The sequence below is a fragment of the Berghia stephanieae genome, chromosome 3 (genome assembly GCF_034508935.2).
Source record: "Berghia stephanieae isolate SIO BIC M18660-M18661 chromosome 3, UCSD_Bste_1.3, whole genome shotgun sequence".
Classification (NCBI taxonomy): Eukaryota; Metazoa; Mollusca; class Gastropoda; order Nudibranchia; family Aeolidiidae; genus Berghia; species Berghia stephanieae.
The window spans coordinates 93,036,261-93,048,760 of record NC_088362.1 but is presented as its reverse complement, the minus strand read 5'-3'; the positions used below and the strand labels follow the sequence as shown (position 1 = coordinate 93,048,760).

Sequence of the window (12,500 nt, the reverse complement as noted above, 5' to 3'; positions counted from 1 at the left end):
GCCCCCTCCCCCTTTCTTTGTTTTATTCTTCTTTCTTTATTTTTATTTTTTCCTTTATTTTCTCTTCTATTTGTTTTTGCTTGTAAACGTCACAATTAAGTCATATTCAATTTAGCTTTTGTTTTCGATGCATGTGTATTCCAAATCGTACCTATAGCTGATATTGCCTCAAATTATTATAACAATATTATCATTATCGCTACATTATTTATTATTATTATTATTATTATTATTATTATTATTATTATTATTATTATTATTATTATTATTATTATTATTATTACTATTATTATTACTATTATTATTGTATTATTATTATTATTATTATATTATATTATTATTATTATTATTATTATTATTATTATTATTATTATTATATTATTATTATTATTATTATTATTATTATTATTATTATCATATTTTATTATTATTAATTATTTTATATCATTATTATATTATTATTATTATATTATTATTATTATTATTATTATTATTATTATTATTATTATATTATATTATTATTATTATTATTATTTATTATATTGAATTATTATTATTATTATTATTATTATTATTATTAATAATATATAATATATATTATTATTATTATTATTATTATTATTATTATTATTATTATTATTATTATTATTATTATTATTATTATTATTATTATTATTATTATTCTTGTTATTATGATCCTGGGTCCTAAAACCACTCAACTATGACGAAGTAAATAGCATCGGGAATACCCCAGGATCTATGTCCTATAATGATATTAGATTATTATATTTTTTAAATTGATCTTCTATATAGCGCAATATCCACTAAACGTGCTCAAAGCACTTTACAAGGGATCCCTGGCCAAAAGCAACACTTAACATGCAGGACGTGAAATGACGCCTGTTATATGATATTGCACATTTTTCGGACAGGTCCTAGTTTAACACCTAAGCACGGTGAGAGAATGTGAATAAAGAGCCATTTCCAATGACTCAGCTATGCGCCGAGTGAGAGCTCGAACCCAGGACCTTAGGATCCGAAAGCGAGTGTCATACCACAAGACCACATAGTCGCACATTACCGGATTATACTTACTTAATCCTCTTCGGGCCTTGAGGCACATAGGGCATCCACCAGACATCTCCATTTTTTGCGATCGACTGCTTTTGCGGTGGCTGTATTCCAGGACAGGGCTGCTGCCTTTAATTCTTTCTCCATGGTCCTTCGCCAGGTTTCTTTGGGTCTTCCCCGCTTTCTCTTCCCATCTGCTGTCCAGTACAAGGCTGTCTTGGGAAGTGACCCTTTTTCGATTCTGGCCACATGACCCAGCCAACGCCATCTTCTTCTTTTTATTTGGCATTCAATGCTAGTGCAGTCAGATTTCTTTAATAGATCCACTGTTTTTATTTTTGCAGGCCAAAAAAAAATTTAAAATACTTTTTACACTTGTTCTGAAAGGCTTCTAGTTTCTGTATTGTTGTTGTTGTTGTTGTTATTATTATTATTATTATTATTATTATTATTATTATTATTATTATTATTATTATTATTATTATTATTATTATTATTATTATTATTATTATTATTATTATTATCATTATTATTATTATTATTATTATTATTATTATTATTATTATTATTATTATTATTATTATTATATTATCATTATTATTATCATTATTATTATCATCATCATTATTATTATTTTATTATTATTATTATTATTATTATTATTATTATTATTATTATTATTATTTTATTATTATTATTATTATTATTATTATTATTATGTGCCTTGAGGCACATAGGGCATCCACCAGACATCTCCATTTTTTGCGATCGACTGCTTTTGCGGTGGCTGTATTCCAGGACAGGCCTGCTGCCTTTAATTCTTTCTCCATGGTCCTTCGCCAGGTTTCTTTGGGTCTTCCCCGCTTTCTCTTCCCATCTGCTGTCCAGTACAAGGCTGTCTTGGGAAGTGACCATTTTTCCATTCTGGCCACATGACCCAGCCAACGCCATCTTCTTCTTTTTATTGGCTTTCAATGCTAGTGCAGTCAGATTTCTGTAATAGATCCACTGTTTTTATTTTTGCAGGCCAAAATAAATTTAAAATTCTTCTAGTTTCTGTATTGTTGTTGTTGTTGTTATTATTATTATTATTATTATTATTATTATTATTATTATTATTATCATTATTATCATTATTATCATTATTATTATTATTATTATTAGTAGTAGTAGTAGTAGTAGTAATAGTATTATTATTATTATTATTATTATTATTATTATTATTATTATTATTATTATTATTATTATCATTATTAGTATTAGTTTTATTATTACTGGGTGGGGTTTCTGAAATGTGCCCGTTGGATATCGATTACGCTCAAACAAAAGCATGATCACATGGAAAGAGGAAGTTTCCTTAGGGTTGAAGAACACCCCCTTACAGTTAGATATGAAGTGAGTAGAAAAGTGCCAGAAGACAATAGAGAATAAAATTTTTTTTCGCGGCGGTGGTGGGGTTTGAACCTGCGACCTTATTGGTACGACAACTCCGCCTGGCAGGTGAGAGCGTGGCTCTACCGTGTGAGCTATCCACGAATACAAAAATATTCGTTTCAAACCCAAGTCATATTTCTAGAGACCTCTCTCACCCACTTCTTGGAGATCGCAGGCTCGCTCGCGCACAACCATCGCGAAGTTATTTTTGGCCAGCAGTTAAGCTTAATAGCCAATATTCTCAACACAAACATATAACATAGAAACGATTGAGACATTGAGTATGCTCCGGTATATGGGGTGAATTTTTTAATTCAGAAAAGTGAGTGGAGCAGGCACTTATGTTGGTAACAACAAGATATGAAGTGAGTAGAAAAGTGCCAGAAGACAATAGAGAATAAAAATTACAGTTCTTACAGTTCCGATTTAGAAAAAAAAATTGGATTTTTTTTTATATAGTGCGATATCCACTAAACGTGCTCAAAGTGCTTTACAACGGGTCACTGGCCAACAGCAATATTTTACATGTAGGACGGGACATGGTGTCTGTTAGGCGATTTTACAATTTTTTCGGACAGAGACAACGCTGTTAACGGCCAGGTACTCATTTTACACCTGAGTACGGTGAGAGAATGTGAGTAAAAAGCCTTTTCCAAGGACTCAACTATGCGCCGAGCGAGGCTCGAACCCAGGACCTTCCGATCCGAAAGCGAGTGTCACACCACTAGACCACATAGCCACACTTAGCCCCAAGTGATTTTTTCCTCTTAAGAGAAACCTCAAGGATGCAAAATTTGGCAATGATGGCGAGTTGTAGGCGGAGGTTACTCCATGGTGTCACCGTTTGCCACTCTAATTCCTCTTCGATGCGAATGCGATGCAATAACTGGTATCTCGTTGGCAGCTCTATGTAGATGGGAACGGTGACTATGCTGAAATTTAAAATGATAAAGGGAAAGGACATAAACTAAGACTTGTTTTGATACCTTTTTCAATTTCGTATCTGATCTATTATAGTTTTGAAAATACAAGAGCGACGTCAATACTTTTTAGTCTACCCTTGTAATAATAATAATAATTATAATGTTATTCAAGGCTTACAAGTTCAGTCACATGAATCAATTTTCATATTTCCCTATATAGGAGGTGCTGTCCCCGGTCTTGGAACTCCCAGTGCCGCAGCAGCAATGTACGCCTTCCATGCTTCTCCTACTACTATGGAGGTGTCCGAGAGAGGTGTTGTCCTATCTGGCCATCTGCCTTTGTTAAGAGATGCATGTACAGGTAAATGGTTATAATAGGGCAGAAAAGTTGTGACGTCACAACTTCTACTTTTCCGGTTCTAAAATCCTTAGAAGTATGCATGTAATAAGCCCCTCCGAGGATTAATATTGAATAGATACGATATTGAATCTTAAGGTGGCATGGAGATTAATAAGATTACGGGACGTAAAAGAGCTAGGATGGAGCAGCTTCTTATGGTTCACACTATTATGTTATGACGATCGACCCAATCAGCAAAGTCCGGTCCGCATTCGTGCACCGTCGCGAACCCGCCTGGTAGCATCGTCACAACACACCTTTCGACTAGATGCTCTGCCGTTTCGGGTTCTTGTCCACAGCGTGGACATAAAGGACAGGAAGTTAGACCCCACTGATGTAACGCACCGGCCGTTAGGCAGCTCCTCGACCGAAGCCGATTCGCAGCTACCCAGTGTCTCCTCTTACTGGTATCAAAGCCTGGCAACTTCTCACCAAGCTTAGAGGAGTGTAGGTCCCCGCCCCCACGAGGGATTGAATTCGTCCAAACCGACTTCCATCTCGTATGTGCAGCTCTGTCCGTAGTCAGGGATTCTGCGTACAAGGGTTGCCGGGACTTATTTCGGCTCGAAACGGGGGCACCGTTCATTATGCGCATGAGAGGGGTATCCCCATTCCCTCTCTCTTTGATCTTACTCAGCCAGTTTCCCGTAATGGTCTCTCTCCGGACATCGGGGGGCTGGATCGCTGCCATTACCGGGCCCCATTCTCTAGGGGTTGTTGCTAGCGTTCCCGACACTATGTGCATCGACTTGCGAAGTTTTACATCCACCTTCTCAACGTTTCTGCTTCTACCCCACACTGGAGCGCAATACTCCGCGGTGGAATAGCATAGTGCCAGGGCGGATGTTCTCAGGAGCGCTTGGCTAGCGCCCCAAGTCGATCCCGCCAGCTTCCTCAGAAGACTATTCCGCTTCTCTATCTTCCGGGCAACCCCTTCGAGATGAGCCCGATAGGTAAGGCTGCGATCCAACGTCACCCCTAAATATTTTGGACGCGGCTCATATGGGAGTGGCTGGTCCCCGACTAGGACATTCAGTTTACGGGTGTGCCAACCACTGCATAAGTGAAATGCAGTGGCCACGGTTTTTGAAGTGTTCATCTTCAGGTACCACTTGTCAAAGTAGGATTTGAGTCTGGTGACGTCCTCGCTGAGTACGCTCTCGAGACGGGTCCACACTTTACTCTGAGTAACGAGTGCCCAGTCGTCTGCGTATCCCAGCCTCAGGGAGGAAGTGTTCGGCATATCGCTAATGTAAACGTTAAACAACATTGGCGCAAGTACCGACCCCTGAGGGACCCCATTCTTCAATTTCCTTACTTTGCTCGTGACGTCTCCCAGCGCGACGTGGAATTGCCTTTCCCCTAAGATCGAAGAGAACAACTTCAAGGTCTTTTTGCACCTTATGATTTTTGCAAGTTTGAGCATTAACCCATCGCACCAGACCGTATCGTACGCCGCTGATAGGTCTATAAACACAGCACCTGTTTGCTGTTTTCTCTCGAACCCGTGCTCAATATGCTCTGTAAGGGCAATGACCTGCTCCGTGGTGCACCTCCCTTCCCTGAAGCCTGCCTGCTCTGGTGGCAGGGCAGCGTCTAGGACCGGCCCCCATCGGTTTAATAGAACACGCTCCAACAATTTGTAAAGACAGCTCAGCAGCGATATGGGTCTGTAACTGTCTGCCTCCTTCGCCGGCTTCCCTGGCTTCAGGATGGCAACTATCTTCGCGTGCTTCCACACTTGTGGAAGCTTTCCTTTTGCAAGGACGTCCGACATTGCCTCTGCTAGCCAGGCCCGTGCCCTGGGGCCCAGATGCGTCACCATATCGGGATATACACCATCTATCCCTGCTGCTTTGCCGTTCTTTACTTCGCTAATGGCTGCACCCACTTCTCGGGGACTGAACGGGGCCGTCCAGTCCGACTCCTCCGCAGGTAGCGAGTCCAAAATCGTTCGGTACGCCTTGCGGACACCGCGCTCAAAAGCCTGATTAGGGACCCGCTTACTACGGTTCTTAATATTCTTGGCAATTGTGTCTGCCTCGCATTCCGGTGCAGCCTTCGCGAAATTCCGATCTGGGTCCAATTTCTTTATCAAACGCCAAGCGTGGCGGCTGGAGTGTGTAAAGTCGAGACTTTCCACGGTCTCCTGCCACCGTTGCTTCCTTCCCTCTGCCAGAGACTGAAGTAGTCTATCGGCTGTGTCCTGAGACTGGGTCTGCTGGTACTCTCGGTACAGCTCTTCCGACTCTGCTGTCCAGCAAGGGGTGTAGAATTTCCGCTTGCCCCGTGGAATAGAGCGTTGAGCGCTCTTAACCAGTAGCCTACTAAATCTGGTTATATTCTTGGACTTGGGAGGAATGGCAGGGCAGACCTGCTCGATATAGGAACTGAATTCCTCCCAGTCAGCCTTCCTGAAATTCCATCTGCAAAGTGGGAGAGACTGCACCCTCGGTATTGTCACCCCAGCTGTGACAAGAACCGGCCTGTGCTGGCTATGCGGAAAGTCCCCGAGGACTGTCCGCTTCACCTGCAGCGGTTCACCGTTCGCGCTTTTCGTTACGAGGGTGAGGTCTGGAGTGTACTCCTTCTTATGGCGGGTACCCCGGAAGGTACCCTTGGCTGTAGGATCGTACACTAGGTGTAGATCATTACAGTCCATCCATGAGCGGAGTTGTCTTCCTGCCTCGTTGCAGTCTCGGTAGCCCCATTCGTGATGGTGGCTATTAAAGTCTCCCAGACAGATGGAAGGATGGCTGACCACCGGTACCGGTGGTGTAGTCCAAGTCGCTCTAGGTGGTTTGTAAATATTATGCAAACACAGTCCACCTACTTCCACGGAAATTCGGTTCACCCCATTGCTGTCCGTTACGCTCTCAATGACCCTTACCTTCGATGGCTCTTTAGCGTAAACGCTAACCCCTCCTTTGAGCCTCGAAGTGTCCTCGCGTTGGACCACCGTATAGCCTGGGATCTGGAATCGGGAAGATTGCGCGCCTGAATAAAGGTGGGTCTCCTGTAAAAGGAGGATATCAACGCAATGAACGGCCAATAGCTTTGATATAAAAGCTCATTTTTTGCCATACTCTGGCTCTCGACGTTCAGGGACAATATACGCGTCAGTTCGCCATCCCCGCCGTCGCATTTTCCAATCGGCAGGCCGCGAATCGATTGATGCATGGGACGTTCGCTTTTTTCTCGGACGTGCCGACGACCCGGGCGACACGAACGCGGTATTATTTGGCTAGGCGGCAGACCGCTTCGCCATTGACGGGACTGTTTGGGACTCGACATAAGGACAATAGTGTGGCGCCCGGGATAGGGCTGCTATTCGGGCACCGGGTTTGGATCAAATTTAGTCACACACCGGGGCGAGCAGCTCATGTGGCTCGTTGGCTCGATACCCGGGATGGTCTCGTGACGGTCGACCGGGATTTACACCTTTGCCCTCCCGTGTGCCTCAAGCCCCCTCACCAACTGCAAGGTAAAGATCCACGAGGAGCTAGGATGGATGATCTTTCTTACCGACCAGCATACATTAAGACCAAAACATAAGATGCCATATCTCTTAATCCAGCAGATCAATTACATAAAGCGCGGATCCGGTCCTTCGGAAGATTGGTTTTACACTTTCAATGAGACAGGAACCAGTATTTTTTTAACTTACATTTTTGTCTCCTGTTGTGTTGTTATATTATGCGATCCACCTCGTCAATATGGTAATACACTCGAGTACGGTTTCCTCGAATATAATATTCCCCAAACTCCATCGAATGTCCCGAAATGTTTCCTGATTATTTATTGTAAATATTCTTTTTTTTGCATGTCCCATGAGGTTCGAAGAAACCGTGTTCAAGTGCATGTCCAAAAGACATCGCCTCAAATTGGTATTGTGGCGGAATGAACTCGATGAAGAAATCTGAGTTTAAGATCACAATTATCAGAATGAAAAAAGTCAAGTGTATAGAAATTTTAAAAATCAAAACTGACTCACCTCAATGAAAACACTTACTTTAACTCAACTGTTTAACTCACTCAACCCTAGCGATTTTTGCTGCTTATCAAAATTGGAAAAAAAAATGTACGTATTAAAAATGAGCATGTACATGGATAGTTTTATTCAACTACCATTACCATGTACAAACTAAAACATTAGCTTTGATACTAGGCCTATAATTTGTCTCAGAAAAATGTAATTAAATAGGTATGGGGTAAAAGTAACCCTGGGTATACTACGGATATAGTCGGTGTTAGGTTTGAGTGAGTTAAAGAAAAACGTGAGCATTTCTATTGGGTTAGATCCACTAAACGCGCTTTACAAGGGGCCCTTAGCCATCAGCAACATTTAAACTCAAGAACGATACATGGTTCCTATTGGGCGATATTACAAATTTTTTTTTCGACTGAGATAACGCTCCTAATGGCCATGTAGGCCTACTCATTTTACACATGAGTACGATGAAAGAATGTGAGTAGCCGCACTGTTAAGAGCTAAATTGAATTTCACTCATGAGATTGACCCCATCATAAGACCATTTCGAGTCGAGTGGTCACATATATTAGACAGAAAATTGAGTTTAGCATCAAAATGATCAGATTAAAAGAAACTGGAGGGGTTTGAACTTTAGAAAACAAAAAAGTCTCATCGAGAACCATAAAGGCAGGCATTTATTTTAATTAAAATTTCATGATAAGTTATTGTTCAATTTTAACGTTGGGGTCATTCCAACATAATGCCGTTTTGAGACGAATGGTTACAACGATATTAACTACCATGATTACAACTACCACAACAACCAACATCACCATCACCACCACAACAACGCCAACCATCACAATGACCACTATCATCACCCCTACCTCCACCACAACAACAAACAGTAGCAGCATCACTACCACCAGCAACAATAACACCACCATCATCATCACCACCACCACCAGCACCACCACCATAATCACCATCATCATCATCATCATCATCATCATCATCATCGTCATCATCGTCATCATCATCATCATCATCATCATCATCATCATCATCGTTTCAGTAGCAGCAGCATAGCCAACCGGTCAAAATAGGATACTTTATTATCCATTCTTTAATTCTAATCACCATTTCTTTTTCCTCTCCAGTCAATGTGCCGTCCTCATTCCAACCTGTGCCAACGAAGTAAGATGCCGTAGCCGATATTCCAGAAGAAGCTTCCTGGCAGTATGCTACAGATCTAACAGTGGGGCTACCTCCGATACATCACCAAATCTTTGTCCTCTAGTTGCTACTGTCATATTTAGATACGACACTGTATATTATATATCATACAAACATAGGTGCCCGTTCAATGAGCAGGATGGTAGGTTGATCAATACAAAATTTAGAATTCAAGTGTTGATGAATATAATTTGAACTCAATGTCTAGTGTCTAATTTATAGATAAATACATTTTTAACGTCCTATTTGTGCACAGAGAAATATTTTCTTTCTTTTTTTTTTTTGCATTCAAAATGCGTCTCAATACATTTAGCTATAGTAGATGAGCCCGTCCCAAAATCTGAAATCTAATTAGGGTTTTGCATTTTTAAGTCAAATTATTGTTCACTATAAATCTCGTAAATCTTATTCTTTCACTCTCTCAAGCCCGAAATAGGCACATGCAGTTGGAAGAGAGAGGGGAGGGGTATGAATGTGCTGTGCATGGATGTGGGCGAGTGTAATGTTTGGCTGCACACTTGCGTCTATATTGTGTGCGCATGTTTGTGTGTTTGTGCGTGTGTATGTATGCATGCGAATGAATGAAAGAGAGAATCATTTGGAGTCCGAAAGAGGGGTTGTGTGAGCACACGGAGATAGGGCCTCTAAAAATACATAAAGACCCTCAAAAAGACCCTGCTTGACTTCTCCAAATTGTCTTATAAGATTATATAAGATGTGTTGGGGCATTAGGAAGATAAACAATAAAATAACAATGATTTTATGTGATTTTAATATCCATTTCGAGAACACCAATAATTCAACTACTAACGCCATCAAATCAAATTACAAATAGGGCAAGGTGGGGAATTCCACACCCAATTTTACTTTTCAATTTATTGTCATAAAGTTTCTATTGATGAGGTGAACACACAAACAGAATACAAGTGTTATATCCCACAGCCATTCGCACTTGGATTCTGTACAAATAATATTTAAAAAAGGAACGACACTTCATAAATTCTAAATTTTCACTTTATTTGCATATTCACCATTTTTAGGGTAATTCCACATCCATCATGACAAGCATGCAAAAACGAAATGAAACAGTCAGGAACAATAGTTAACGAATGAAACAGTCAGGACCAATAATTAACGTCTGAAATGATCACAACAACAATCTTTGTAGACCATGACATGAGACCAATAGACCTAAGCGCGGGGGGAGGGGGGGGGGTCCCGATAGCTCAGTTGGTAGACCACTCGATTCACAATCAAAGGGACGGCGATCGATCCCGGGTGCAGTCTAGCGATTTGAGTAAGCAATAAGTATCTTCTCCCATTCTGTTGTATCTTTTCTTGACATGATCATGGACTGTTTCCCAGTTTAGGTTGTGTAATTTGGCAGCACATTTGCAGGCCACCCCTCCAGATGTAACGAGATCGACCGCTTTCGCCATATCTGCATGGTCATACGACACCGTCTTTTCTTGTAATTCATCAACATGATTAGCCAATCTCTATAGAAAAAGGAGAAAAACTTGAACAGAAATCCCTTCTAGATCCAACTCTAAAGCATGGGCATACACAAGTAACATGACGTAGGCCCACAATAAGGCTTATTTATTCAAACAGTTTTAATAGGCTACACACTTCCAAGACTTTTGAATGATGTGCTTTTCTAAGAAAAACAATTAGGAAACTCTGTTGGGGCAATTCCACACCCGCTTGACAGTCAAAGGCAGAAGAATTAGGGGAGACTTAATTCAGCTCTACAAGATAATACATAATATAAATGATATAAATCCATCAATTTTGTTTACAGTTTTCAAGATTACGTATACCAGAGGCGACAAATATAAAATATATATTCCAAGATTTCAGACCAAAATAAGACAGAACTAATTTATTATACGTATAGTGAAAACATGGAATAGTCTCTGCTTTAACACAAAAAATGCATGTTTTTTTTAAATCAATTTAAAATCTTAGTTGATAGGGAGTTAAAGTCTCTGAGATTTAAATATAACTAAATGTTTTATTCTATTTTACTAAAAAAAGCAATTAAAACTTAATAATTGATTGATTTATGAATTCAATTTGATTTTGTTAATTTTTATTTATCTATTCATTTATTTGTTTGTTTAATTTAGCTATTTATCCATTTATTTATTTACCTATTAAACTTTAAATTGTCATGTGGATATCATTTTCCATTATTTTCATGATTTTGTAGACTGGTTTGAAAATGTTGACAAGTAAAATGCATGACATCTAAAACAATGTTAAATCATGATGATTTATCAGAGACTTATGTATGATTATTATCGTTATTGCTTTCATGATTATTTATGTCATTAATATTTCATTGTACTATGAACTTTGTACATTTAGGATTCATTCGATCATGACCAATTTTCAATTACAAGTTTTCTATGAGAGTATTTTTCGATTTTACATTGCCGTATTGATATATTTTCCCTTACATTCAAAGTTGTGTAAAACTGTCTGTGAATGATATACAATGCAAGCTATATGAGATTCTGTAATAAACTATTGTATAAGGCATTAAAAGGATAATTCCTATATTAAGCCTTTAGTAAGATAAGATAGGATAAGACATAGGATTTTGATCAAATATTAAAAAAATAAAAAAAGACACAAGAAATTCGAAACCTGTAGGGTGTGGAATTTCCCTGACATTTATGAATCTAAAAATAGGTTTGGGGGTCGGGTAAATTTTACATATCCGATGAATGAGTTGAATAAAATTTAACAACATTTTGCCATATCTGAAAATCATGAGTGTTTCACTTACCTTCAATGGGGCTCATAAAAACTTGAAAAATTGTCAGAATTCAACAGTAGTAAAAGTGGCTGCTTCTTGTGTTCAAACAGGAAATAGAAATCAAAGGCAGTTAAAAACTTTGAACAGTATCCAATGGGTCTTTTTGCATTCTTTCTGCGAAGAGCTTCTTGATGTAGTGAATGTGGGTGTGGAATTCCCCCCACCCTGCCCTACTCGTAATTATATCCAATCCATCACAACCGTAACACACACACACACACACACACACACACACACACACACACACACACACACAAAAGGTCACACACTGGAATGGGTATTGGCAGAGGAATCTACAAAATTATTTGACGTGGACATCCTTGACAAATGGCTGTCGGACCATGTAATTACATTCGAAATAAATATAGATAAACAACAACGAGTAAGAAAATTGATGAAATCAATGAAAAGATTGATAACATTAGCTTTAGTAATAGTTTAAGTAAAATAGTACCAGCAATTTCAGATGCAGAGGACAAGATGGGTGCATTCAATAGGCATAACTCCACGATGCACATTCGCCCATTGAATCACGCATGGCCACTAAACGTCAAACGTCAATCAGCGCCACGGGTGGCTACCAACATAAAACGGGCTAAATCCGTTTTAATTGTAATTATTGAATTAATTTACTAC

The 12,500-nt window shown here is 39.3% G+C and overlaps 1 long non-coding RNA gene across 1 annotated transcript; it reads left to right on the top strand.

Moving 5' to 3' along the window:
• The first annotated feature begins 3,654 nt into the window (after positions 1 to 3,654).
• Positions 3,655 to 9,409, top strand: LOC144969705 (uncharacterized). The gene is made up of 2 exons (XR_013644806.1): positions 3,655 to 3,789; positions 8,962 to 9,409. It is a non-coding gene; the product is annotated as an uncharacterized LOC144969705 (long non-coding RNA).
• The last annotated feature ends 3,091 nt before the right edge of the window (positions 9,410 to 12,500 follow it).